This window comes from Acomys russatus, chromosome 2 (genome assembly GCF_903995435.1).
Source record: "Acomys russatus chromosome 2, mAcoRus1.1, whole genome shotgun sequence".
Lineage (NCBI taxonomy): Eukaryota > Metazoa > Chordata > Mammalia > Rodentia > Muridae > Acomys > Acomys russatus.
In genome coordinates, this window is record NC_067138.1 from 37,123,066 (window position 1) to 37,145,958 (window position 22,893).

The 22,893-nt window shown below is 38.9% G+C and overlaps 1 protein-coding gene across 4 annotated transcripts in view; it reads left to right on the forward strand.

Moving 5' to 3' along the window:
- The first annotated feature begins 488 nt into the window (after positions 1 to 488).
- Triqk (triple QxxK/R motif containing) overlaps positions 489 to 22,893 on the forward strand; it is a 60,605-nt gene continuing 38,200 nt past the window's right edge. For 2 of the 4 annotated variants that reach the window (XM_051160463.1, XM_051160471.1), the window contains exons 1-2: positions 489 to 629; positions 10,389 to 10,540. The gene's annotated coding sequence lies outside the window, so the exon portion shown is untranslated. The remainder of the gene's footprint in view (positions 630 to 10,388; positions 10,541 to 22,893) is intronic. The other 2 variants (XM_051160480.1, XM_051160488.1) reach the window with 2 other exon arrangements.

A 22,893-nucleotide genomic window follows, 5' to 3' on the forward strand; every position in this document is an offset into this window, starting at 1 on the left:
AACTTCCTTGGTAAAAGCAAAAACTACCCTGTGAATTTGAGGCCAGGGTGGTTTACAAAGTGAGTCTGAGACAGCCAAGGCTACACAGAGAAAGCCTGTCTCCGAAAAACAAAAAACAAACACCAACAACAATAACAACAGCTAAAAATTAAAATAAGAGCTTCCCGCTTCTTTTCTTTTCTTTTCTTTTTTTTATCCCACCGCACCCCCTTGAATTCGTTCTCATGGTTGGAATGCTTTCCTAAGGATATGCACCTGACCGGATTTGGCTGGGTTGGCGTGTAAAAGGTGGAAGTTGGTCACTCATTAAAATAACTTGGTTTTCGTTTTATGTTTGTGAAAAAAAAGTCAGGCTCCTCTCAGTTAACTTCTGTATCCTCAGACTTACTATAGCTCTGTGGTATTAAAAAGGATGGGCCAAAGAGCGCGCACAGTCCAGAAGACGCCCAGGAATCGTCTAGCCAATCAGAATGCAGACTGAGTGCTGGCCCCGCCCATCCACGTCTAGTCCTTCTGGAGTAGGGGCGTGCAGCTCCTCGTCCCGCCCCTGCCTCTGAGTGACAGCAGCGTGGACAGCTGCCCACCCGGCCGGACCCGCAGTTGGGCCGCCCTCTCTGAGCTATGCTGAGGTGTGTTTCTGGCGAGGGCTGGGGGTTCGGGGTCACAGTTCTCTGGACGCGGGCCCAGGGCTGGAAGCGCGGTTCCCCAGCGTCTCCCAGCCCTGTGTGGAGACTGTAGCTCCGGCCCAGGGGACGGCGCCAGGCGCTGGGCCTGGGCATCGCGAGGCTCCTTCGGGGAGCTGGGCTCGGAGCCAAGCGGGGTGGCCTCCAATTCAACCGGTCTCTGCTTCTGGGGCCCAGAGAGAACTGCCCGGGCTTGGGCGGGGTGGGCGTGGCTGTCTCTGTTGCCTAGCAACGCGGGGTTTGCCCTGCCAGCGTGTCCTAGTGTCCTGAAACTCATTCCCCAAGAACTTACCCTAAACTGGGGATTTGCTCTCCCAGCTCCTTTACTTAGAGGGGCCTTTTCATAGCTGCGTGTAACTCCAGTTTCTACTAATCCTGCTCAGGCCTCCTCCTGTGTTTTAACTCCTGTGTACTCTTTCCTGTTTTCCTTTTATAGGAACAGTCTGTGAAAGCTCAAATATTTGTAGAGAACAGTTCATTTATTGGGTAGTGGTGCTGGTCACGTAGGGCTACTTTTCCTGTTGCTTGATGAATCGCTGAACCCAAATATGTTGCTATATATATGGATGACTTGGAAAAGGAACTCTGCGATATAGCGTCTTCCACTTGACCTTAATGAACTTCCTTTGCAAGTTGCAACGCATTACAGGAAGGGCTTTCATATTTGGTCTTCCTTGCAATCTATTGTTGTTATGAGGTCTACTTAAATCCAACGTAAGTCAAACACCAGCTCAATGCAGGTGACAAAAATGTATTCTAATCAAGCCTTTACTGATTGATCCGCGGCGCAGAACAGACGCTGGAGCTGTTCAGTATATTTAAAAGGTGCACCATAAAGTGAGGGGGAATGTGGTATGTGGGCTGTAGCATTGTCCAATCCTATTTTGACATAAGGGATTGGGGAATGGAGTGAATTTGTTTGCCCCTTCCAGCAAGATGGAGAAGTCGTCTTTGAGATGTCTGAACTCAGACAACTGCCTCCTTACAAGCTGTCCCTGAGATGTCTGGACTCAGACTCCTGTCTCCTTACAACAGGAGGTGTTCAGCCATTGGGAAGTCCCTAGCTGCCCTAAGGCCTGGAACCTTGAGTTTAGTTTCTCCCTATGATTAAATGGAGCCTTGAAAACAAAATGGTAGTGCTTCGAGTAAGTTCCTTTGGCTTGTTCCCAACACCGAGAAGCATGTCAAACCTCTAAGCACCTAGTATTAAGTCCGTATTTAATGATCAACTACGAGATAACAGAGGTAACTACTACAAGTTGATTCTTCCGTGGTATCTTTCGGCCCACGTGAGTCAGCAGAACAAACATTCTATAGGAAAACAAAGCAGAAGGCCTTTCCTTCCCTATGCCAGATTCCCAGCGTATATCCGCAGGAAGGGTGCTTCCGTTGTTCTACTGTTAACAATGCCTGGTAGCAAGGAAGCTGGCAAGGTTAGTTTTGCTTCATCGTTTGTAAAGTTCCCAATCTAGTATCTACCCTAGCAGGATTGATTTTTAAAGTATAATTAAAATGATGATCTGCACAAATGCAAAGCATTATTGGTTACAATTTCCATTTGTTTAGCAGACAGTACTTTAAAGTACTTGAATTTTTTTCTTATTTCTTTAGTTTGCTGAGAAATGAGAATTGGCCCATTCCTCTTTCCTCTACTGACTCAGTGTTGTTACTGCTTAGGTAGCACATGAAATATCTTGCATGCCAATTCCTCTGCCCTTAACTGCATTAGTTCTCCATCCCTCAAGAATACAAGATGAAGGGATCATGGCCATGTGGGCATGGTCCTGTAGAAGCTCATGGAAAGATTAGGAAATGTTCATGTTAGATCTAATAATTTCTGAGTGTATTCATGTGACCATTTTGAGAAGCCAAGGAAAGCTGTTGGGTAATCCTCTAGACTGGGAAGATTTTGAAGAGTTAAGTGGAAGCCTTATAGAGACCATCTATTTTCCTTTAATCTAGGAACAGGATAATTACTTTCCCCCATGTTTCACTAAGGAAAACTCGGAGCAGAGATATATTAAAAAAAAAAAAAAAAAAAAAAAGACGCTTTCTTTCAAAGAGCCTCTTACTCCATTTAACTATCCAAATGGACTCATTACAATCCATCTAATTTTTATTAGAAATCATCAAACAAACATCCAGTACTGAATGACTTGCTTCTTTGTTTCAGTGTAAGCTGTGTTTCCTGCAAGATCTCCATTGATCAAGCCCATGAAAGCATATTCAGATACTTAAAGAAGTGGAGAAAATTGAATTTTATAGGACAGTGCTAAATTGTATTTTGAGATAAACATTAAATATGTAAAATTTCTCTTGCATCAGTGTTCATTTAGGACAAAAAGGCTAATTATGCTTAGTTCAGACAACTGTAAAATTATTACCTGATTCTTTTTACAGATCATTCAAAATATATTTCCTATTTTAACTTAATTTAATTTAGTTTAATAGACTAAAAAAGCATGGTTGTGTTCACTGGTAACTGTTTTCCTGATTTTATTTTCAAATAGAAAATGTTAGACTTTGCTATTTTCTTTGCTAAAATAACTCACAAAAGTGGGTTCCTATTGTAGACATGCTACCACTGGACAGAGAAAGCATTAAAGTAGGAAGTCTCTCTCTCTCTTAGGAAGTGTGGAGTATACAAAAATGACTTGGTATTTCTTAAAACTGTCCATATGAACTCTGCCCTTCTGTACTGAACTCTCCATTTTTGGTAGAGAAACTGGATCAAAGAAAGCTAGACTAGATAGAGCATTACAATGACCCAAACATTTTAAGACTCAGTGAGAGATTTTTGTTTCTTTTTTTTTTTTTTTTTTTTTTTTTACTTTTTTATTAATTTATTCTTGTTAAATATGAGGCGCCAGAGTTCATGTGAAAGTCATACCCCACTGTCCACTCAACTGTGGAGAATGTTTTGTCCATTGGCTAGATTTGGACAGGCGGTAAACTTTAAACCCCTACCCAGATCTAGCCAATGGAGATTTTTGTTTCCTGTCTTGAGTTTGCAAACAGCGTTCAAACTTCAGTTTTGGTACTAACAAACTGACTCGGTTAGTGCTTTTAAATGGATACCAAAAGGACTACTAGTTCCTCCTAGCTTCCGCTAGCCTTCTGTTTCCTTTCTTAGAGACCAGGACCCTAATCAGCTTGTGGGAAAATCCTTAGTTTTCATAGTAGATACACTTACAACAGACTTACCATTTTGTATCATCCATGTTAGCTCCATCATGTAGTGATGTAGACTGGTGGATCCAGTCACTGCTAGATACTCCCCTGTCTTAGTTACTTTCCTTGTGGCTGAGAACACACCTGACTACAGCAATTTAAGGACGGATGGCTTTATTCTGGATTAATGTACTATAAGCAGTCCAAGATGGTGGGAAACCATGGAGGCATTGCTAGTTATCAAGTTTGTTCTGTGCAGGGAAGACTGGAGATTTGTGGCTTCCTTTTATTTTTCCACCACTTCACTTGAGCATTGTAATGCATTCTTTACAGGGACTCAGGGTAGCACTAGGGCTCTCTGGGCAGGGCCAGAGCAGATTATTCATTTTTTGATTCTATTCTTTCTCTGCTTCTAGGCTTCCCATGTTCTAGTTTCTTTCCTCTCCTCAGATCTGTTTCTTCCAAACATGTGAGAAACACTGGACTATGCAGAAATGTCCTATACAAGTTTTTATGTACTAAAATATTCTGGGAAAGATAGCATTTGACAGTGAAATCAAGTGGAAAAAAACCAGCCCCATCAAATGAAGGAAATTAGCAAACAACCCAGAGGCATGCCTGAAGTCAAAGAAGACCAACTCGAGGAAATTTTGATGCTGATGCATTCAGAATGAATGGCCTCTTTGTTTAGAACTCCATCCAAAAGGGACAAACAGTGATAAGGTGATGTCATAGAGATAGTAGCAAAGATAAAAAGATGTCAAGAAAATTATGGAAACCACTGTCTTTATTTTCGCTATAGCACAACACTAATTTGGTGGCTTAGAAACAAAGCACTTTTGTCATCGTATACTCCTGTAGTTGGGAGTTGACATGGATCACATTGAATGGAAATGGCAGTGCTACCAGGCTGCATTCTTTGTGTAAACTCCAGTAGACAATCTTGGGTTCTGTGCCTTCCCCAGATCGTAGGGCCACATACATCACTACATTTATGGCTCTCTTCTTTCATCTACTAAGCCAGAAACATTACATGTGTCTGACTAGTCTTTTGTAGCCCATCTTCTCATGACAGCAAGGATCCATCAGAAACTTATCCCAGGTCCTGGGCATTAGAGTTTGTACATCTTTGCACCAGGGTGTATAATATCATCTCTGACATAAGTAAGTCAGAAGTTCACAATGTACTATTGAATTAAAAATTTCCCTTTACATGTGCTATCAATTTTAAAGTAGATTTAATCAAAATATTTGGAGACACACTACATCAGCTTATGTAACATACACATACACTTTTATGTCCATGGCACACATCTTATAATTAGTACCTTTTCAGGCTAATTTTCTTCCCAAAGCACACAAAGTAGCCAGACTCCCTTATACATATAGTAGCAGATTTCTGTTACCCAAACCGTAGAAATACAAAACTCATAGGAATACAGTTTAAATTCCCAAATGATTGCTGTGTGGGTTTTGTGGAATTGGACAATGTACAGAACAGATGTGAAAACAGCAGCTTTCTCTTCCTAAAGATACATTCTTTTTGTTTAATGTGAAATAGTTCTTTTTGTGTTTATAATTTGAAATTGTTGTTTCTTTGAATGGTCATATCTTACATAAAAATATGACTTTTGTATTTCTGGTCCTTTCTTTACCTTGTAAAATGTTCTGTCTTGGACTGAATGATAAATATTAATATACAAGACTAAATGTTACTTTTCAATTCAGGGGATCCAGATTTACTCCAAATGTCTATCAATGTTTTGCTTGCATCAGCATCTTCTTGGTCTTCAACAAATTGTGCCAACACTAGAAAAATCTACTTTTTTTTTTTTTTTTTTTACATTTCATAGTCATTATTTTATTTTATCATCTATAGAGTTAGGTTAACATTTCTATAAAGATCTTAGACTTTGGTTTTGAATGGCAAAAAAAAAAAAAAAAAAAGTTACTACCTGAGTATTGTAAGTATGTAATTATTGTATGGTAAAACCAAGTGACTATAAATGTAAGTGACTTACATTCTAATCATATGATCAAAGATGTGTCTGGGAGAAGTAGGTAAGTTACACAGATTAGGTGTAAAATTAAGTGATGTCTTAAAAATCCCTGTGAATACAAGGTTGATAAGTCTAGGAGGAAGGTTGCATTGAGGTAAAGGGAACATAGCTGTGAAGATGTAAATGCAGGGGGAGCATTTGGTTAGAAAATAGAAAGGAGTTCAATGGCTAGGGAAGACTATTCATAACACTGCTGAATCTGGGCCTTAGGGACCTGAGGGCCAAGTGAAGACGGCTGATAAATGCTATGCACAAACAAAACCCGGCACCGTGTAGCATAGGACCTACTAGAGGTATTAAAAAATAGTACAACAAATAATCAATTATCCCTTTAAATGTTAACTCTAAAACCGTTCAAATACAGCGTTCCCTGAAATTCTTCAATTCTGTTATCACATAAATGAAAGTAGCCTTGAGAATTCTCATTGCTATGTTAATTTTAACACTCTCCTTTAAAGGATTGTATATAAGCAGCTTCTTAGTTGTCCTAGGAACACATGGAGTATATAAGATTATGTCATATATAAACACATGTACTAAATAAGTCAAAAATCATTTAAAATGTAGAAGATTAAGTTACCTATAAGGTATAAAATATAATATTTTCTGCTCTCCCCATGCATATCAATTTAGACAAAACATAATCCATATTCATATGTTTGCCTTCTCTGATGCCTTTAAATATGTCCTATGGAAAGTTCATGAATGCTTAAGGTGATAATCTAGTTAGGGGCCACCTGGACTTATTTAGATTCATAGTTTAGATGTAGATAGTGCAGTCTCTAAACTAATGCTTAGCAAGTTTTGATAAAACTATTATTTCAGTGGCTGCAGAGAATTTGACTATCTGTGCTCCCCTTTTAATATTGGTTCAGTTAATAATGAAATCGTTTTCTTGATAATAATATCTCATTTATATATCTCATCTTATAAGAGTCTTCTCCTCCTTTTTGCAGATGGAACGACAGTCCACAGCTCAGAACACGTAGCTCCCCATAAAGAGTAAACTCTGTGGATAGATTTTAATGCAGATGTTTGTCCTTTTCCCTTTCAAGGTAGCATGCTCAAGTAGGCCACTTACTGAATCCCAAGGGAACCATTTCTTCAGTTACAGCTAATTGTGCTTATCCCAGAGGGATGCGAGAACAAGTTCTGACCATACAGCTTATTACACAATCACAGTGCCTGCCATGCTAACTGCCATTTTAAAAATGCCAACTTCTCAGTATTATCACCAATTTCATCATCATTTATGATGGGCCAGTCCCCATTCTTTACATTGTAAAAATCCAGTCATTGTGTTAAGTTACTGTTTCTGGAGTTTTGCATAAACTATTTGAAATGACAGCCAGGGCTGCCCTGTCATTGGAGTGCTTGTGCTCTCGGTGGGCAAGTGATTTCTTCAGCATTCATTCTCACTTAACATCAGGAGCTTCACACACGTGAGAGATGAATATGGCACCTTTACATAATCTAAAAGCTTATAAGGATCACTTGGTCCCATGTTTTTAGATAAGGACTTTAAAATGGATTATTATGACACATTTATTTTCAACTTTATATTGAGATTTATTGTTTACAGGTATAAGATTTAGCATTTTAAAAATGGTACACTTAAATAGGATTAGAATGTTTATAGAATTGTGCACCCATCAGCACTAATTTTGAAACATTTTTGCATTTCAGCGAGAAATCTTTTCTCCATTCAAAATCACACTTTATCTCTTCTACTTCTACAGCATAAGCAGCCTTTAGTGTTTTTACTTTCCCTGTTGATTTTTCTGCTCTGAGTATTTCATGTCCAGAGAACAATAGCACGGATACATTGAGTGAGCTATCCTGCCTGCTCCTTTTCACTTAGCTTTTTATCTAGGATCATCCATGTTGTTGTGTACATCAACCTTTGTTTGGCTTTTCTGGCTAATATCCTATTCTGTGGCTGTGACTTGGACTTTTGAGCCTGTTCATTGTGGATTGCTCCCTCTGTACAGCTGTTCGAATGATTCTGTTCTGAAGATGCATGTATGAGTTCTGTAGAGATCCTTTCAGTCTTCCTAAAGCAGAAGTGTTAGTCATATGTGATTCTGGGTTTGTGTTTTCTTCAGAGAAGTTGCTGACTGCTCTCTAAAGCGTGAGTTTACTCTTCCTCTTTCCTAGTCAATGAGTGGCAGTTCTGATCCTTCCATGGTCAATGTTCTTCTCTTAGTATGGTCAACCAGGTAGAGATGAAAGTGATGTGCCATTGTTCTGAATTTCCATAATAAATAAATAATATATGTGCTTACTGGAAAATTGGAAAAGTGTTTGGAAAAATGTCATTTCCAATACTTTGATCATTGGAAAATTGGATAAATGATTTCTTAAAACTGCTAAATAGTAAAAGTCCTTCATGTAATCTGAGTACAAAACTTTTATCTAATAACTGATTTGTAAATGTTTTCTCCCATTGTGTGGATCATCTTTGTACTGTTTTTGTTCTTTGAGGCTTATAATGCTCTGGCTTTAGTCTCTAAAAACTTGTGTATGAATAGGAATTTTAATCCACCAACATGGCTGCTCTGGCAAGGGATCACATCTAAATACCTTCTAGGTCTATGTGATCTGACTAGAATGCAGTCACGCCTTTAGCACGCACCTTAAATCTAAAACAATGAAAGTAAGATTAGTTATACAAAGAAGCAGGTATGTTTGAAAGTAACAGTCTAATTGAGGGGCAGACAAAGTGATGAATCAGAGAAAGATTTGATGGTCTGAGTGAGAGATAGGATACATCCAACTCTCACTAGAACAAGACAGGAAGGAGAGCTGAGTTCAGTGCAGTTCATTTGAATGTGGTTGAGTTCAGTTCATGCAGTGAAGTCAGTGCAGTTCAGAGGCAGTTTTTCCTCTGTCAGAAGCTAAGAGAGGCCAATTTGAATCAGTCAGCTTGAAGAGGAGTTTGACCCAGGACAGCTGAGTTGAACCAACTAGCCAAATTCAGAAAGAACTGGAAACAATGAGTTTATTCGGCAGTAAATTTCAGAGGATGAAAACATTTTAGGCCTAGGGTAGCAGACAAATGCTGGAAGCATTCAAGGTCTGGGCTTACAACAGATTAGATTGTACAGAAGTTAGAAGCTTCCAGGCCCAGACCTAGGTATAGCTAGAACAGAGACACTCACACTCTGGGCGCATCCCAAGGCATCAGTTCCTACAGCTTGGGTACGGCTCTCATCTCACCACTTCCTCTGAGGAAATAAAAGCAACATTCACATAAGTAACTCAAAATCAAGAAGTTTCACTTTGAAGATTTTTTTTACAAGTTTATTATATGCTAGCCCTTGCATTTAGGACTGTGATTTGCTTTTGTTATCTTTAGTCTGTAGTATGAGGTAAGCATCAAACTGTATTCTGTAATAGCACTGTTTATTTCAAAGACAGTCTTTCATGTTATGACTCTGACTTGAATGTTTATCTGTACTTATAAATGGCCTTAAGGCTGGATAAATGGATCAGTAGTTAAGAGTTCTTGCTGCTTTTGCAAAATACTGAAGATTAGTTCTTACCACCCAGACTGGGTGTCTTACTGCTGTACCAGTTTTAGGGGATCTGTAGCACCCTTTCTTGCTTTCACAGGCACCCTCACTCACATGCATGCATGACCTTTGCACACATATTATGTCAAATAAATTTCTGTAATGGTTTCCTACAAGGGGTTTTCTCCTAGCTATTATTATGGAATTGTGCCTTATGAAGATTCATTCTTTTCCAAATATACTTTGGCAGTTAAGTCTGTTTTGAGTTAAATAGATAATTATAAAAACCAGGAATCCCATTGCTCAGGAGCCAGAGGCTAGTGTATCTCCATGAGTTCCAGGCCAGCCTGATCTTCCAGGGGAGTCCAGGATAGCCAAAGCTACACCGAGAAACCCTGTCTCAAAAAGCCAAAGGGAAAGAAAGAAAGGAAGAAAGAGAGAAAGAAAACCAGGAATCAAAGACATCAAAGAAGAAAACAAAAAGAAACCATATGAAACTCCAAATACTCTTTTCTTTCTGTTTGTTTCATTTTAATTTTTAAATTATTTTTTGTTTCTGTTTCTGTGTGTTTGTATGTTCTGATTTGTGATTGTATGTATGGTGGGTTTATCTGGAGGCCCAGGCCTGACGTCAGGGGTTCTCCTCAATTATCTCCACATAATATATTGAGATAGGGTCAGGCACAGAGCCCAGAGCTTACCTACTTGGCTAGTCCACCTAGCCTGCTTGCTTCAGGGATACTGTCTCTGCTTCCCAAGCACTGAGAATTTTGGTGGCCCTGCTCCTGTCTGGCATTTTCATGCTTTCTAGAAACTGAACTCTGGTCCTTAGATTTGTACAGCAAACTCTTTACCAACTGATCTTTTTCCAGCCCCTTCAATGTGTCTCATTCTTAATCAATTAGGTAACTGGAAATCATCCATTTAATTTGTGCATATATTCTCTTTTTAAATTACAGTAAGAAAAATCAACCAAGAGTGTAATTTTTGGTGACTGGAATTGAATTTGCCAGGAATGCAGCTCAGCTTCTGAGACCTTGCTTCGGGAAACATCTCCTTTTTGGCCGTTTTCCAGAGCTTACACTTGGCAGCATCAAGGACACAGTGTAAGGTATGTTTTCTTGATTGAACACTTGGAAAAAGGTGTTTTCATTTGTGGTTTGCTTGCTTTTACTTTGTTTTTCTTGGTTTGAATTGTTTGCTTCTGGCAATGAACTTGGATTCTGAACATGGCTTTTTGTTAAGAGGGTATTATTATAATAAGGAAATGTTTTACATGTTTGTATTTTGTGTAATTTAGACATACATGTGGATTTTTATCTGACTTTTTTTGTTAAATGCTATTGTTCTATATTGTGTTCTGACTTATTACATTCAACATGTAGTCTCTTGACACTTAGCACATTACCCTAGTATGCTATACTATTTTGGTAATTACTTATTGCTTTTAGTCAATGTTGCAATATGCTAATTAGTGAATATAAACTTAGCTATACAACATTACATTCACTGTTTCTTAATTAATTGTTGCATGGCTTCAAAGGATTTCTAAGCAGGAAATACAGCCAAAGGACCAGGCTCTTATTGGGCTGACCATGTCTTTCCTTTCTCCGTCCAAACTCACAGCACTTGGATGGCTCTCTAGACATTTAAGCTGTGAACCTAGGCTCTGAAGTCAGCCAGGAATTTTCTACAAAAATCTGTCCCCTTGTTTTCTCTCTAATTTCATCTCTCTTCTTGTACCCATTCATTTGTTCCAGGCGTAGAGCACACGCCTTTAAATATTCCAGGCTTTCTCCATCTCAGCAAGCTTGTACTTGCTATTCCATTCTGCCTAACCGCTTTCACAGTATATGAAGATATCACCATCTATAGGTATTAAAAAGCCACTTTTCAGTTAGAAGGTCTGCTGTCAACACTATGTCTTGCTCTCTATCTTGTAGTAGTTGTCAGTATTTAACAAACTGCATATTTTATACTGATCTTGCTTATTAAGGTTATCATGAGCAAGAATATAATATCTAATCATGGTTTTATTGTGAAATGTGCCACACAGTCTTGTGTATTTGAGCACTTGGTGTTTTGAGGGACCTTTGGGAGTTGAGATTGAGAGGAGGAAATGACTCAGTGGGCTTAGGATATGCAGGTCAGATCTGCTTCCTGTCCTGCCTCTCCTTCCTGGTCCAAGGGGATGTAAGCAAGTAGCACGCCCAGCCCTCCCCCACCCCATGCTCCTGCTGTCAGACTGCGATCTGGTCTCCCACTATGCCTCAGGGCTGCAATGGTTAACAGTGAACCGAGATAAATTCTTCCTGCCTTACCTTGTTTCTTTAGTGGTTATTTGTTCACAGCGAGAAGAGTAAATGATGCAGTATATGATGGCTGTGTTTTCACTCAGTCTCCATTGGCTAGAGTAATTTCCGGTTACTAATAAGCGAGTGATGAATAAAGTACCTACTAAGAGATAAATACTGCTAGATAGTGATGCTACTAAATGCTGTACATAGTTCTTGCCTTGAATAATACAGTTTAATAAAGAAAACATAATTACAACAGCTCTTCTATTGCAATGTTGTGTTATAAAAACGTGCAGTAATATGTTGTATTGACCTAAATCAGAGTATAGTGTATTAATGAAATGCTTCCTGGAAAAATGATGAGCAGTTAGAACAGCCATGGATATGATGCATTTATATAGTTAGGTAAACAAACCCATATCTCAATGTCCTGAAACCACAAGTTTATTTTCTTACATAGGCTGTGTGCCTGAGGAAAGGAAAGCTTAAGTGCCGGGATATCAAGGCTTCACCTGACCATACTCCCAGGATCCCTCAGCAGTGAGAGAGACAAGAAGCTTTTCTGCCTTTGAGTTCAGAGTTTCATTGGTCAAAGCAAATAGCTGAATTCCAGATGCAGGAATGGTGTGAACACCTTTGCATCCTGCCAGGGGAAAGGGTGCAAAGTAGTTGATTTATGTTCACAGCTGCGATACCTTTCTGCCTGTATGGGTGTGCATGTGTGCATGCATGTTGTGTGTGTCTGTACATGTGTATACATGTGTGTCTGTGCATGTGCTTGTGTGTAAGTGTGTGTCTGTTCATTGTGTTTATGTGGGGTGGGGAACACATGCCACAGAATGTGCGTGGAGGTCAGAGGATAACCTAGAGGCGTCAGCTCTCTCACTGTGTGCTGTGTCCCGCGGCGTGGAAGTCTGGCCATCAGGCATGATGTCTGTCTCCACTAAGCCACTTCAACAGCTCCCCTGGCTTTTTGCTTTGAAGGAAGAACATTAGTAGGTAAAGAAGTATTTAAGATGTATTCCAGGAAATAGCAAACGAGCATAAACAGTAAACTGTTCTGTAGATAAATTCAGGGTTCCACACAGCTCAAAATAGTAGGCACATGGTGTGTGTGTGTGTGTGTGTGTGTAGTGGGAGTTAGACGGGTAAAAAGATTGGTGAGAAAAGAAAAGCCAGACTATAATAGAGTAAAAACTGTACTTAGGACAAAGGGAAACATTGAAGTATAAGCCCCAGGGGAGGCTCATGACTAAATTTAAGTTTTGGGAGCTCCTTCTGGAACTAGTGTGGAGATGGGCTTGAGGGAGGAGAACTGGAGTGAGGGGAACCAGTTAGGATGTGAATTTCGTGAGCGGATGAGTCTCAGGTTGGCCATCAGATGAAAGGGAGGCCAGCAGGAGGACGGGAGGCTGAGACTGTCGGCACCACTTGAGCACAGAAGAGGCCTTGGCAGAAGGCAGGGTGCTCTTTGCTCTGAGAACAAGGCAGAGGCACCATTGGAGGCAGACTGTTTCTGAGGATGTGTGGATAGATTTGTCTTCTGGCGTGTGGTGGAAGGAATGAATTATAGCAAGCTTACAAAGCGAATGATTATTGCCTGGTGTCCTATGCAAATTTGTTTGACCTGGGAAAAGAAGCCTATGTGTCCAGACTAGATTGAAGGTGGCTGGGGCTTGAGAGGCACTAGTGAGGGCACCTATGGAGTGAAATGGGAGACAGCACATGAGAGGTCCAGAGTTGCAGTGCCTCACTAGGCATTTACTAAACTTGATCACACAGTTTACTGCAAAAAAAAAAAAAAAAAACATTGTCAGGAAGCTCATTGGTCTTTACATGGCCCCCGAATCAGAAACATATGGAAAGGCATCCCTGAAAATAATCCTGTGTAGTTTCCACTAGAATGACTCATGAGACATAATCTAACTTATGGGCAAAAATATTGCATAATGTGATAAAAAATTTCCTACTAGAAGAAAAGTTTCTGAAGTTAAGTAATTATTTTAGAGAAGCATTTTGTATGAGAGTCTTTTATTATAGAATGTCTTTGTGATCAGTTTTAGATTCACAGCAAAGCAGAAAGGTACAGAGAGTTCCCATGTATCTCCTGTTCCAACACACATGTTGCCTCCCCTGTGATCCACATCCCCCAGCACAGTCCCAGGAGGGCACAGTAGAGCATGATCTCTCCAATCTCAGCTCTGCAGCCTTGCTGTTGGCACCATAAATTCTATGGGTTTGAGTCTCTGCAGAAGGACATGTGTCAACCAGAATAGATTTGCTGCTCTGGGAGTTTCCTGCATCTTCCTCATCTCCCCCCCCGCCCCCCCCCCCGGGGGCTTACAACTCCTTTTTTTTTTTTTTTTTTTTTTTTTTGGTATCTATAATTTTGCCTTTCCCCTGAATATCATATAGTTAGAGTAAGAGAATGTGTAGAACCCTGTGAAACACTTCCATGCTGCCTGTTTGTGTCACTGCTTTGGAGGACTGCCCATTCTGTTCATTAACTCAATCACTGGCAGGCAGATTGATTTCGGTTTTTAATTTTTGCAGCTCTTTATGTGTTCTTTATTTAATCCCTGTCTGAAATATAGCTGGAAGAGGTCTCCATCCATCCGATATGCTGTCTGTTCATTCTGCTGGTAGTTTCTTTGCTGTATAGCTTTTAAGTTTCACAGAAGCCTCAGGGTTATTTTCTGTGTAATTGGAGTCTTTTAAAAGAAAGCTTGTCCTACTTTTACACCTTGAAGTGTTTTCCTCCAGCAAGTTCAGGGCTGAAGGTGCCACACTGTGGTCTTTGATCCACTGAGAGCTTATTTTTGTGCAGGATTGAAGATAAGTATCTAATGTCTTCCGCATTCAGGTGTGTCCAGTTTTCTTAGCTTTATTTATAGACAAAGCTGTCTTTTGTCCTCGTGTATATTTTTTGACATATTTGACAAAAATTAAGTGCTTAGCTTTCAGGAAAATGCAAAGTAAAATTGCTTTGAGAATCCATTTAACTCCTTTCAGAATGGCTGCGATCAGCAAAACAATACCACCTGCTGGTGAGGACGCGGTGTCATAGGAGCCCTTACACACTGTGGGTGTGGGTGTCACTTGGTATAAACACTATGCTGGTCAATATGGAGGTTTCTCGAAATACTAAATGGAAATATCATGTGACCTGGCTATACCGCACACATATAAAGTCCTACCCTAGAGACGCCAGTACATCCATGCTGCCTTCTCATCTTCATACTAGCTACTAGAACTGATGTAGATGCACATGAACAGATCACATGGATTACTGAATATGTGGTAGATCTACACAAGGTAATGTTGTTCACTAGTACAGAAATAGTAAGCTATGACATGGGTATAAAACTGCATGGAACTGGAAGTTATCTTGTTAAATAAAATTAGCCAGATCTAGAAAAACAGATACAACATTTTTTTTTTTTCTACATAGGAGGGGAGAGGTAGAGGAAGAGTAATAAGAAGAAAGTGTGCATGAAATTGCTGTGATGAAACCGATTACTGGGTGTGCTAATTACAATAATAGCTTTCACAGACTTGTTTCTTTCACCAAGTAGCTGAAGTTTCTGTTAAAACGTTTTGGGTTTGGTTTCATTACACTCTTTTGTGTGGGAGCATCACAGTATTAACACTCACCTTTTGATGGACATATTGCTTCTTTCTAAGTGTTAGCGGTCATGTAGAGGTTTTTGTGTGAACATAAATCCTCAGCTGATTTTGGTAAATACCAATTACTGGTTCAGTGCTAAGGGCATGATTAATTTTATAAGAAAATGCCTACAGATCTTCCAGAGTGACTTCAGTTCCTCCTTCCTTCCAGCAACAAGGGTTCTTATTGAATAACCAGAAAAGGGGCTCATCCCTGGGAGAAGCCACTCTCCCTCTCAGTTGTCATCAGTTACCTGTAGTTCCTTCTCTGAGACTGTGACCCCATGACATTTTCCCCTTCCATCTTGGCATGTCTATTGATGTGACCGTCATGCAGATCTTGTTTATATAGGCATTTCTATGAGAGACTGTTTTACAGCAGACATGTTGGTGTCCCTCTGCAATGTTCCTTGAGTCAGAGATGCAAGAACCGTGATGTAGATGTATCCATTGGGCCGGGGGTCCCCATGATTGGTTGATCTCTGCCTTGTTTCCCGTTGTAGTTGTGCTAATCTCCATTTATTGTAAAAGGAAGTTTCTTTAGTGAGGGATGATAGCCACACTTCTCCGTGGCTACAGGGTAAAATGTCGGATGTATGTGGTAGGAATTATGCCAGCTAACAATACAGCAGGAGTATATCATCTTCCAAGATCAGTGACCTCACCAGCCCTTGGACATTTGCTAGGTTTCTAGTGCTAGCCATGGGCTTCCTTCTCTTGACTGGGCCTCACATCCTATTAGACCGCAGTTATTTATCACGTGATGCCATGCCATGTGAGTGCCACTTACCACATCTTCATGGATATCTTGTCATGCTGGCTATTGTTTTGGTTCATAGTTGTCAAAGCTGATGGGATTATTAATTGCTTCTCTCCCTGGGCTGATTGCATGTTTTTTTTTTTTTTTTTTTTTTTTTTTTCTGGCACCATGGAAACCAGACCACAGAAGGAGTAGGCTTTAAGATTAAATTCAACTTGAATCTTCAGAGTGCTGCTTCCTAAGTGTGTTCTTCAGCAATAGAGGCTTCTCTTCAGCCTCCAAAGGGCAACCCCCAGAGCAACAGTCACAGTCTGAATTGTTTTGGGAGGCACTGGCACTATTCTGACCAAACACTGGGAAGGAGGGCTCTCTTGCCTGGTACTGGAGGCTTTGTTAGTCACTTTTTTTTCTGGGTAATATTGTCAGCCTTGGTGATATAGTTTACACACACACACACACACACACACACACACACACACACATATGTGTGAGTGTGTGTAAATATGTTAATATGTTATGTATATGCCTAAATGTGTATATATTGTATACATGTTTAAGTAAATTCAAAATAATAAGATTCCTTAAGGTTTTATCAAACAGACCTTTCTTCTCCTCCCTTAATGACTTTCCCCCATCTCCATTTGGACCCCTACTCCCCAATTGTCTGTTCCTGCTTCATATCATCTGTATTCTGCTCTCAGCCTCTCAAGCCACCCTCCATGGTCCCTTATGTTTTCGTGGGTTTCATGGTTAGCCTATGTTTTCCTGGGTGTTGTGGTTAGCCTATATTATATCCTCACGTCTGAGGATTTACAGCCAGGAACTGTAGTTGAGAAAACATGCCACGTTTGTTTGATCTGAGTTTTACTTACTTCAACTTAATCTTTTATTGGCCTAGATATTTACCTGAATTTTTCCATTTTTTAATAGCTTAATAATATTCCACTATATATATGTGCTACATTTTCATTACTCATTCAGCTGTTGAAGGATGTTTAGGTAGTTTTCCCCCCTTACCATTGTGATTAAGGCAGCAGTGAGCATGTTAAGTAAGTGTCTATAGTGAATAGGGTGCTTAGTCCTTTGAGCATATGTCAAGGAGTGATATAGCTGGTCATATGTTAGGCTTACTTTGAGTTGATTTTTGAGTATTATCTATACTTTTTTTCCCGGGGTAGCTGTACCAATTTACATTAATAAATTACACAATAAATTTACACAATAAATTAGGGTTTCCCTTTCCTCATAACCCCACCAACCAGCATTTGTCTTTAATTGCTTTGTGTTGTGTAACTATTCTGAGTAGGATAAAGTAGAATATCAAAGTTATTTTGATTTGCTTTTCCCTAATTGCTAAGGATGATGAGCACTTTGAGGCATTTCTTGGCTGTTTTTATTTCTTCTGTTGAGAACTCTCTGATTAGGTCCCTAGACACTTTTAAATGAGTCATTTGTTTCCTTGATTATTTTTTTTTGTTCTTGTACATTACTTGTATATTAATAAATGTAGTAACCTTCTGTCAAATGTGTAGCTGTCTAATATTCTCTTCTCTTCAGTGGGTTTCTCTTTCATTTGATTGCTTACTTCTTTATTTTACTGAAACTATTAGTTATGTGAGATTAAACTTGTTAATTGTTGGCTTTAATTCTTAGGCAAATGGAGTCCTGTTTGGAAAGTCAATTCCTACACTTAGATGCACACAAGAAAACATGTCTATGTTTTCTTGTATCAGTTTTATCATTTCAGGTTCTATATTGAAGTATTTTATTCATATGCTATTAATTTTTGTACAGAATGATTGATAGATATGAATGTAATTTTGTTCTTCTGCATGAGAGTACCATTTTTCCCAGCACCATTTGTTGAAGACACTGTCTTTTCTTCAGTGTATGTTGTTTACCCCTTTGTCAAATATCAGATGGTGATAGTTATGAATACTCATGTATACTTATGAATACTCTTCTATTTTCTTTCATTAGTTTCCATGTTTGTTTTTGTGTCAGTACCATATTGTTTTTATTACTATAGCTATATAATATATCTCAAAGTCTGGACTGGCAGTCCCCCCAGTATTATTCTTTATGTCAGTATTGTTTTGACCATCTGGAGTCTTTTAGGTACCATATGAATTTTAGGATTGTTTTTCTATTTCTATGAAGAATGTTGTGGTATTTTTTAATTGGAATTGTATTGTACCTATAAATTGCCTTTGGTAGATGGTCATTTTCACAATATTAATTCTACCAATCCATGAATATATGTGTTTTTCCATTTCTAGTGTCTTTCTCAATCTCTTTGTTCAGCAATTTGAAATATACATAGAAGATGTATTAATCCTCCCTGACTATGTTTATTCCAAGATATTTTATTGTCTTTGAGGCTATTATAAATGGGAGTATCCACAACCTTTTTCTCTCTGTGTTTGTTGGTAGTGCAGACAAAGGCTACTGATGGTTGGAAGGTAATTTTGTACCCTGTTATTTTCTGAAACTTTTGATTTTTTTCTAGAAGATTTCTGAGCATAACAGAATAGCTAAAGTGACCTGGAGATAGTTATTTCCTCTTCTCACATGACATGTACAGTGGAACTGGTTGACTCTTTCCCCATATCAGTCAGGTGCTGGTTAACTAGTATCTTGTAAGAACAGAACTTGTCAACAACAGGGAGCTTTGGCATATTTCAAAATAGATCCTTTGCAATCCACCCCTGGGGTGTGGCCGTCTTTCTTTTGTATTTGCTCTAGAAACCGAATCAATCTCCTTGAAGTGAGAACCCCCAGGCATTTCCCAATGTGCTTTCCTCCAAGTAGTTTATTGAGTAAACTCAGGCTCCACCCCCCTGCCTTACTGAATAGTAGTTTCAGTTACCATAGTGGATATTCCTGCCTTTGGGCAGGTCTAGAACAATGCTCTGAACCTTATTTGGTAGACCGTCATATATTAATCTTCTTAGTACTTTTGTGATTTAATAATAAATGCAGTTTATGCACTTCATTATTGCAATAACAGTGTTGTGGTATAGTGAAAAAGTAAAACATTGACTCACAATGTCATTGACAAAGAATGAAAACACTTAAGGGCAAAGAAAAGAAGGTCATAAAAAATATTGTGCTTTCCCAAGTGTGATACCCTTTGAAAATACTAATTTTTTCATTTGCAAGTGGTTATCAATTAGAAATAGCATCTGGTTTAGAGTTGCCATAGAGATGGCTTCTTCCTTCAGCTCCTGGACCCCATGTGGTGCATATTGTTTAGGTCCTGCACATTACCTCAGTTTCTGTGAGTTCACATGTGCATCAGTCCGGGTGTATTTAGAAGACCTCCTTGGTGTCCTCTGTTCCCCTCTGTCGTTTATGCTCTTTCCGCCTCCTCTTCTACAGGGTCTCCTGAGCCTTGAGGGGAAGGATTTGATGGAGACATCCGCTTTAAGGATGTGCGTTCCAAGTTCTCTCACTCTCGGCATATTGTCTTGCTGTGGGTCTCTGTATCTGTTCCTATCTGCTGCAGGAGGAAGCTTCTCTGATGATGGCTGAGCAAGACAGGGATCTGAGAGTATAGCCAGCTGTCATTAGGAGTCATTTATTGCTGTGTCACTTTAGTAGAAGAGTAGTATTTGGTTTTATCCCAGGCCCCTGTCCTACCTAGTTCTATTCTTAAGGATAGCCCGCATGCCCAGCACTAGGTGGCCAATAGAAAGTGAACTCAACAGCATCTTTGGAGGATCTTTGTCATATAATGCTATGTCAGGCCCTTTTCTTTTAAATTTTATAATTATGTGTTTGTTTATATTTTTTCTCTGTCTTTATTACCATACAGGTCCTTTGTGTATATATTATCGCTTCAAGTTTTGTGCTTCTGTTATTCCTGAGTGTTGAACAAGTGTGTCTCTGCTTCTTTATCTGATCTTTGTGTCTTTTCTTGGGCTCTTTTCCTTCTACTTGTTTATTTTGTCTTATTCCTATGTGTTTATTTTTGTGTTCTCATATTATATTATTATATTATATTATATGATCTCTTAGAAGCCTGTTTGTTTTGTAATGAAAGACAGAAAGGAGATGGTTACTTGTTATTTTTCCTATTCCTAAGTGTTTGCTTTTGTTTTCTCATATATATTATATGATATTATGCTATATTTATTATATAATCACCCCCTAGAAGCCTGTTTATTTTCTAATGAAAGACAGAAAGGGGGTGGTTCCTGATGGGAGGGGACATGAGGAGGAACTGGTAGAAGTAGAGAAAGAGGAAACTGTAATTAGTATATAATACATGAAAAAAAAGGAAAAGAAAAAAGTGTTGTGGTAAGAGAAGCAAAGTCAGGCTTCTGCTCAGGATAGAGTCTGTTTTGTGATCTGAGCTACAAAAGGCAAGTATAAAGATGAGGGCTGAGAGTAATTCACAGGCTTTTTACTGCATTCATTTTTAAATGCTTTATTTGAAAGGAATGTCCTGGTTTATGATTTTCATGGTTTTCTCTGTTTAGAAGGAGGCAGATGGTATGAAAACTGGACTCCCTTATTTAAAGGGAATGTTGATATTTATAACCAAGCTTATCTCCAGCAAGATTTTTTTTTGCAGCTGTTCCAGGTTAGAAAAAATATTATATTAAAGTCCTGGCTTGCTGTTCTTTCCACATTTAGGGGGGAAATTTTCAAAATGTGAAAAAAATGCTGTTTAATTTTATACATGAATGCAATGTAAACTGTGAGATTTCTGTCTAAATGTGAATTTTCTGTTTGTGTGCTGTGATATTACTCTTTTTGTTTCGGCAGTCTACTTCCTTGATACATCACACTTGAGAAATAATTTGCTCATCATTTTGTATATATCATCAAAGCATTCTAGGAAATGCAGTAGATGTTTTTAAGAATTAGACTATTATCATTAAACAAACCATCTTTTCCACTGGGAAATTAACTTTGCTTCTTCTTATAGTTATTTAAGATAAATATATTTCTCTTCATCTTTTGCTATTTGCTTCTATTTTTTAATGAAAAATGCTACTATCTGGTCTTTGGACAAACCTTCAATACCTTTGTTTATAACTTGGTTGAGAATTAATTGCATTTTATACTCTAAGCAATACCTGGAGCTGTTTCAATGGGCACATGTTGTCATTAAAGACTAAATTTCCATGTCTACATATGCATATTATCTGTGAACATAGGTGTGTCTGCATACATCCCAATAGACACATAATACTATATAAAGAGGGGCTTTGTAATTAATATAACATGAATAAATATGTTGATTATTGATGAATGTGGCAGATGCTTCTAAGCAGCAAGCAGATACCACCATTTACTTTCCAGATTATGAAACATTATTCAAATTGCGATGAGGACTAAAAATCATTTTTTCTTTTAAATTTTGAAACCAGAGATTTTACTTAAAAGTTTCCCTTCCTTCTCTGGCACCAGTCAGTTTTACTATTCATTTGGAAATCATGCAAAAAAAATTCTGCTTTTGCTGTTGTTGCTGCATATATTTTGACTAATATTTGTATGAGTATACAAGGACCATGTGGCATATAATTGTTTTTATTCATTTACTACTTATTTATATAGAGGACCCAAAGCATATAGTTCTCAATTTCCTTTAAAAATCTTGGGAGGATAATCTTCTAGTCAGTATCCAAAATAATTAAAGCACATTTTTAAAGTTTTCTGATTTTTCTTTCATTGAAAATCGATTCTTTGTCATCTAGTATTTCCTGATTTTAGTTTCCCCTCCATCTACTTCTCCCAATTCCTCCCCACCTCCCCTCCCCTTCAGATACAATCTCTTTCTGTCTCTGATTAGAAGAACACAGGCTCCTAAGAGTTCACAACCAAACATGACAAAATAACATATAATAAGGTGAAAGAAAAACTATCATATTGAAGCTGGGCATGGCAACCCAACAGGAGCAGGAGTACCAAGAGCAGGCCCAAGAGTCAAAGACTACTTGTTTCCACATCCAGGAGACCCATACAGACACTAATCTAATATTGTAGTATTTGTGCAGAGACTGAGGTCAATCCATGTGTGCCCTGTGCGTTCATATGAGTCATGATTAGTTGATTCAGAGGGCCTTGTCCTCCAACCCCTCTAGGTCTTGCTAATTTTACACCTCCTCTTCTGTGGTAATTCCTTCAGCTCTAAGGGGGAAAGATTTGATGGAAAACTTCAGTTTAGACTTTCTCTCCGGAAATGTCTAGCTGTAGGTTCTCTGGCGTCTGTTCCCATCTGCTGCCAAAGAAAGCCTTTCTGGTGATGGCTGTATAAGACACTGATCTATGGGTGTAGCAGAATATCATTAGGAATCATTTTGTTGACTTTAAAAAAAACAGCTTATATCAGTCATGTTTGGTTTTACCCTAGGTCTCTGAGTTATCTAGTTTCTGCTTACTAGTTACTCAACCAGTGTCAGATACAGGTTTCTTCTCATGGAGTGGGCCTTAAGTCAAATCAGATATTGATTGGCTATATTACCAAGTTCTGTGTCACTATTGCGCGTATATTTTGGAGACAGGACACATCATATGTCAAAGGTTTTGTGGCAAGCTTGGTGTCCAGGTTTCCCTTTTAGCAGCCTGCATAGTACCTTTCATCCCCAAGAGACTAGAATATAGGTGTGAGGGCTCCCTGTAGTCACCAGATCAACCTCTCTGTGTTCAATGAGCTGGATAGATGTTGTCCTCAGGAATGGAACCCTACTGTCAGTTTGTGAAAGCAACCATTTGTCTTAGCAACAGTTT